Source organism: Cuculus canorus, chromosome 5, assembly GCF_017976375.1.
Source record: "Cuculus canorus isolate bCucCan1 chromosome 5, bCucCan1.pri, whole genome shotgun sequence".
Taxonomy (NCBI): Eukaryota; Metazoa; Chordata; class Aves; order Cuculiformes; family Cuculidae; genus Cuculus; species Cuculus canorus.
In genome coordinates, this window is record NC_071405.1 from 40889381 (window position 1) to 40895380 (window position 6000).

General features: G+C 47.4%; 1 protein-coding gene across 4 annotated transcripts in view; it reads right to left on the bottom strand.

Moving 5' to 3' along the window:
* PTPN5 (protein tyrosine phosphatase non-receptor type 5) overlaps positions 1-4847 on the bottom strand; it is a 90221-nt gene extending 85374 nt beyond the window's left edge. For 3 of the 4 annotated variants that reach the window (XM_054066715.1, XM_054066713.1, XM_054066711.1), the window contains exons 1-2: positions 4687-4847; positions 696-856 (exon numbers count right to left, since the gene is read on the bottom strand). The gene's annotated coding sequence lies outside the window, so the exon portion shown is untranslated. Of the gene's footprint in view, positions 1-695; positions 857-1889; positions 1959-4686 lie in introns of all 4 variants that reach the window. The other variant, XM_054066712.1, reaches the window with a different exon arrangement.
* Positions 4848-6000: the final 1153 nt, after the last annotated feature.

Below are 6000 nucleotides of genomic sequence, written 5' to 3' on the forward strand. Positions count from 1 at the left end.
TATTAGAGGTTCATGATATTGCTGGCGTTAGAAACGGATCTGTTCTCCCACTGAAGGGGAGTAGCAACTACCTGCACGAGAATAAGGAAGTGTTTGTCTCTCAGGACAGAAGCTACAAAGACTGCTACTCTCTAGCACACACAATCAGGGAAAAGAATGAGACATAACCTTGTTTTCAAAGTCCAAATGAATTCATCATCTAAATTAATCTGAGCCGATAAAAAAAAAGACTTTGCAAGGGTATGGACATGATTCAGATGAAATATTTTGCGTATCAATGATTTTTATGATCTTTGTCATCTGCAGGTTCCAAACACCCTTCTGCAAATGAACAAATATCTTTGGAACACACAACTTTTGAAATGGAGACTCCTTTCAGTCATGCTGTAGAGCTTGCACCATCCACTTCCTAGATTTATGAGCAGTGCTAGAAACAAAACATAGTAGTTAAAAAATGGTGGGTGCAGATCTGAGATTCACCAGAGTAAATAAAATTACTTCCTTTAACGCAGGGGGATTCAGTTCACACTCACATGCAGATAAGCCCTAGTTACTCCACGGTCATATCACTGTAACTCAAGAGAAACAAATGCATCTACACATGTTGTGAAAGCAGAGTCTAGCCCATTACTAAGTTTATTCAGTGCAATAGCTTTCTGTAAAGTCAAGGACATCTCGTCCTCCTTGTGACTTACAATTTCAGACTAGACTACGGTGCCATCTTATGCTGTCAGAGTCTGCCAGGAACTCTGGTGTTCTATCCTCCATCAGCTTCTTTAAGGAACATTCTTATCTTGCACAAAACTGCTGTCTTCAGAGTCCTGGGTGCTCATCAGTACTTTCAACGAAACATGATCTGTGGAGAAACGAGCAGTAGAACAATTCTAGTGATATACAAATTACAACATTTGAATGATTTTTTTAAAAAGCAGTGTAATTAAGACTAGCTGTGTCATAGCTTATGCGGTGTGATGAAGTGGTGTAGGCACAAAGACATCAGTTTGGACAATGATGTGTTACCTGTGTGACTGTGAGCAAAACTAGTGAGCAGGCTCTGCACTCTACAGCTATTAGTAACTTTTCATTGAAGCATTCAAAAATCGGTCTGAACCTCTGATACATCCAGAAGGACCAAATTTGCACACACAGGATTACAAAGACAGATATCCTCAACAAATTCATGCACATAAAAGATATCATGTGTAGTTGTCACTTTCCAGCCATTATTGCTATTTGAACCCAGCATCACATATCCCGTTCTTTTAGAAAAGATGGTCTGAATGGCTTTATTATAGTGCAGTGATTGACAAGGCTAGCCTGAAGGTGATTATCTGATGATACATAAAGAAGACCATAATCTTCCTGTAACCTAAGTGAGTTGCTTATCCTTGAGTTTGTGTCAAAAACAAAGGTTCCTATTAACGCATAGAGCTGTGACCAAAGGTCAACATTGCTATAAAAATGCAGAAGGTCGCACTATCTAGCTGTTATAAGCACAACAGTAAAACAGAGTGAAACTAGGTATGATACAGAATCACAAACAAGAAACTTTTTTTTTTTTAATACTAGAAGCCCATCTCTAAATATTTTGGGCAGTTACTCTTGACCTTCAACCAGGGTCAGACTGCTACCTTCTACTACACCAGTCTCCTAGAGCTGCAAACAGGGATTTGTACCCCGATGAAACAAATTATGAAAGATTGCTCCTTTCCCAAGCAGGTTAGGAGTCAGGTTATATGCAACAGATCACTAAGCACGGAAGGGCTAGGAGGAAAAAAAGACACAAACCAAGAACATATACAACCACTTAATGTCATTTTAGATAGTCACAAATCATGAGTCTTACGATGCAGGACCTCAAATCTGACTTCTAACATGCCCATTATTACCGTGTTAACTCTTTAAAATGTTGCTCAAAATCACAGGTCAAATTGGTTCCGTACCATTAAAGGAGGAGTCTGAAAAGAGCCAAAAAGAAATTACTGTGTCTGAGCTCACAGTGAGATAAAAAAAATCCTGCTGCCTTCCAGAGACATTCAAGACCTTTGCCTTTCTTGAATATCATGGCTTGTTCACTACACACGCATACATACAGCATACACATACTCCACATCTCTTCTGGCTTTGTTCTGCTAAACATGCCTCAGTACATATCAACTCTTCAGTTCTTAACTTTCACTTACATGTTGTGTTTACAAGGAGTCTCAAATATCCACTAAAGTAGAAATACTTTATATCCGAAAACTAAAAATAAACTCTTTAAAGCATCACCTTAAACCCAGAAGCCATGCCTTACCATAGGTCAAATCTTGGGTCCCATCAGTCACACTTTGCTGTGGTCTACGAAGTATAAGAAAAAAAACTCACAAGAACAGTGAAAGCAAAACTCTCTTATTTTAGTGAAGATGGGATTCTATCAGGCACCTTTTAAAAAGCTACAATACAGAAAGCCTCTTCTACAAAAGCCTACAGGGCTCTAGTCTCTACCACCTCTTCTGCCTTTTGATTCCACCTCCCACAGGACAGAGCAACTCGGATAAGCAAACAACCAACAAAACCAAGGAACAGTCCCTGACTTCTGGTGAGGTTTTGAGTGTGACAACTGTGAGGTAGAGCCAAGCAAGTGGAATGTTTCAATGTAGTCTGTTAGGCAAACTTACCAATTTTATTCTAGAAACAGAAATTTCTTAATTTGTACGTTAATGTCATTCCCTTTGTTGAACAAAGTTAGCTTCCCTATGCCATCTCTTCTGTTGGCAAACCCAAAACAGAAATAAATGGCTGATCTTTTTAGACAGAGTCAAAACAGACCTTTTTTTTTTTTTTCTCCTACGCTGCAGATCAGTGTAATTGCTCCTGCTGCAGCAACATCTGCCTTTCCAGATACTGAGAAAGCAAATACTGGAAAGCATCTTGCTACATAGTGGAATTTTGATATCCAGAAAACAAAATAAATGCTCATAAATAACTTTTATTTCCTCCTCCCCCCCTTTTTAAAGCACAGACTGTATAACAGCCGACAGCTCTTACTTTTCAAACCAGTTGAGGTACCTAAAAGCTGAAAATGTTTATTTACTTTTCTGCTTTGTACCTTGTCGCTATTGGTATCAAAAGATGCACGCTATAATCATTGAGATTTGCATACTTGTTGTGTATTCTACCATTTATCACACCAAATTGTTACTAAGTTGATGGCCTTGCTATTTAAAGGCTCTTGTTCTAGTTTTACATTCATGACATCCAGTTGGCAACTCTCCCTGCAGTAGTGACAAACATTTTAAAGCTTAGCCCTTAAGCCACAACAATAATGCTAAATGAGAAGTAAAAAAAAAAAACACCAAACACCCACCAAAATGCTACAAAGAATACTGCCTATTCAATTACAACAATACGCAAGTGAAGATAATGTGCTTACCTTCCTGCACATACCTACTGAAAACATCAGGACTCATTATATGTGAATGTAAAACAAGAATTCCGGTGTCCATTTTATTTACATGCAAGTCAGTGGGCGAAATTTTCTCTCAATGGGTGCATATTGAGCCCCTGAGCAATGCTTGGCTTCAAATATACAACTCTAATTCGGGTACAATGAAAACATTGGCAAAAGCACTACATTCTGCTACTCCAAAGGAACAAATCAGAAAAGAAACGTAGGGCAAGCAGAGAGAATTTTTTTTTTTTACTTCAGAGGTTCCACACAGTAAAAGAGAGCACCATCGTGTACCACAAAACTGCTGCTGAAATCAGTGTGAGCTCTGCATCTACCTAAGGTTTGGACTCAATCCCTTAACCATATAACACACACAGCAAAGCAGTTATCTCAAAAACTGACTAAAAAACCACTGGTCAGACAAAAAAATTGCTTCCTCGGTATATACAACATCCAGGTAATAAAAAAAGAGGACAATGAAGCAACGTTTCTTTTGAATCAGTAATTTATTGCTCTACCACAAGGACCAGAGCTGGTTCCCAGCTGTAAATCTCTGCCAGACAGTAGAAGCAGATCCAAACCTCATAAACGTTGTAAATAACGCTAGAACACAAAGGCTTAACATACTAAATTTCATCCCAAATATAAGAGTCGCAGCCTCGCTAAAACGTAACTGCATAACGAGACACGTAGTTTGAAAAATATCCTCTTCCTTACAAATAAGCTCACAGGGCATATGCAAAGCCTCCCTGTTCTACCCGCAACTCCACCAAAATCCAGCGGCACAGGAGTCTCCAGCCTCCCTGCACTTTATTCCTACCCCGGCAGGCATCTCGCTCTCCGGTGCCATCCAGGAGCCGGGGGATGCGGGGACCCGGGAAGCTACAGGGACCCGGGGGACTTACGGGGACCTGGGGGGTGCGGGGCGACCCCCGGGAAGGGGGAGATGCGGGGACCGGCTCGTAGGCAGCAGCATCCCTGGGATGCAGCGCGAAGCTGCTGATGCTGCTGATGCCGAGGTTTTAACTGCAGACCGCACTTAACCAGCGACCGTAGCGGTTAGCAATCAGCCTGGTCCTGCTCAAGCTAAGCACAGACACCCGCGTATCTCGCCGTGTCGTTTGGATAAGGGGGAACGGGGGAAATCCGCCCGGCGAGCCACCCCCCTCCCGCCCGCCGCCCGCGGCTCCTCGGCGGCTGCGCCCCCTCCCCAGCCGCTCCGCGCATCGCCCGGGCTGCTGCGGCTCGCCCACCTCCGAGTCCCGTCCTTCCCCGGGGGACCGGGCTGCCGCTGTCGCATCTCTCTCCGCGGTAGGACGAGACGGAGAACGGCTGCGGGGAAGAGCCGAGCGCGGGAGAGCCGCCCTGCCCGCCGCCCCCGCGGGCGCAGCCCCCCTTCCCTCCGCGGCGCCGCTGCCCGCCCCCACCTGCGCCGCCCCGCCTCGCGCCCAGGTGCGCGGGGAGCACAAAGGCAGAGCCGCTCGCTGCGGCGCCGCGAACGCAGTGCAACCTCGAGCCCCCCCTACAGCGGGGGCAGGAGAAGGGCTGCCCCCAACCCCCAACCCCCCACCCTTTGCAGAGGGGACGGGAGAGGGGCTGCCCCCACCCGAATCCCCCTTTGCAGCGGGGACGGGGGAAGAGGCTGCTCCCCCCCAAGCACCCCTTTGCAGAAGGAGCGGGACAGGGGCTGCTCCCGAGCCCCCCTCACAGCGGGAGCGGGGCTGCCCCCCACCCCCAAGGCCCCTTTGCAGAGAGGGCGAGAGAAGGGCTGCCCCTCCCCCCGAGCCCAGGCGGGGTGATCCGCGGTGCAAACCTGCTCTCGCCTTCCTGCCCCCCACCCCCACCGATGCCCCAGGGAGGGCTGCGAGGCTGGCAGCGACGACAGCCGCCCCCCTCCCCCGGGAAAGCTGTTCTCCCTCCTCTCCCTCCCTCGCCGCCTTTTCAGCCCGGCCGCTTGACTGACAGGGAGCCTTCTAGCGGCCGCCCACGCGCACTCCCGTTTCCCCTCCGCTGGAGAGGGATATGGCGAAGGCGAAAGCATGAATGGAACAGCCCGGCGGCGGGCGGGGGGAAGGCAGCCCCGGCCCCTCCGGGCGCTGCAGCTGCCCGAGCCGCGGCCACAGCCTGCCGGCAACCCCCCCGCCGCTCTTCTAAGAGCCCTTTTGAAGATGCGGCTGCTCCATCCTCAGGGAGGTGATTCTGCCCCTCTGCTCCCGTGAGCCCCCACCTGGAGTGTTGTGTCCAGTTCCGGAATCCTCAACCTAAGAAGGATACGGAGTGGGAATGGGTCCAGAGGAGGCTACAAAGATGATTTGAGGGCGGGAGCACCTGCCATACGAGAACAGGCTGAGAGAGTTGGGCTTATTCAGCCTGGAGGAGAGAAGGCTCCAAGGAGATCTTATAGCAACCTTCCAATACCTGAAAGGAGCTACAAGAAAGCTGTGGACGGACTTTTTACAACCGTTTGTAGTGATAGGATGAGGGGGAATGGCTTTAAACTGTAAGGGGGAAGATTTAGACTAGCTATTAGGAGGAATTTTTTCACAGTGAGGGTGGTGAGGCACTGG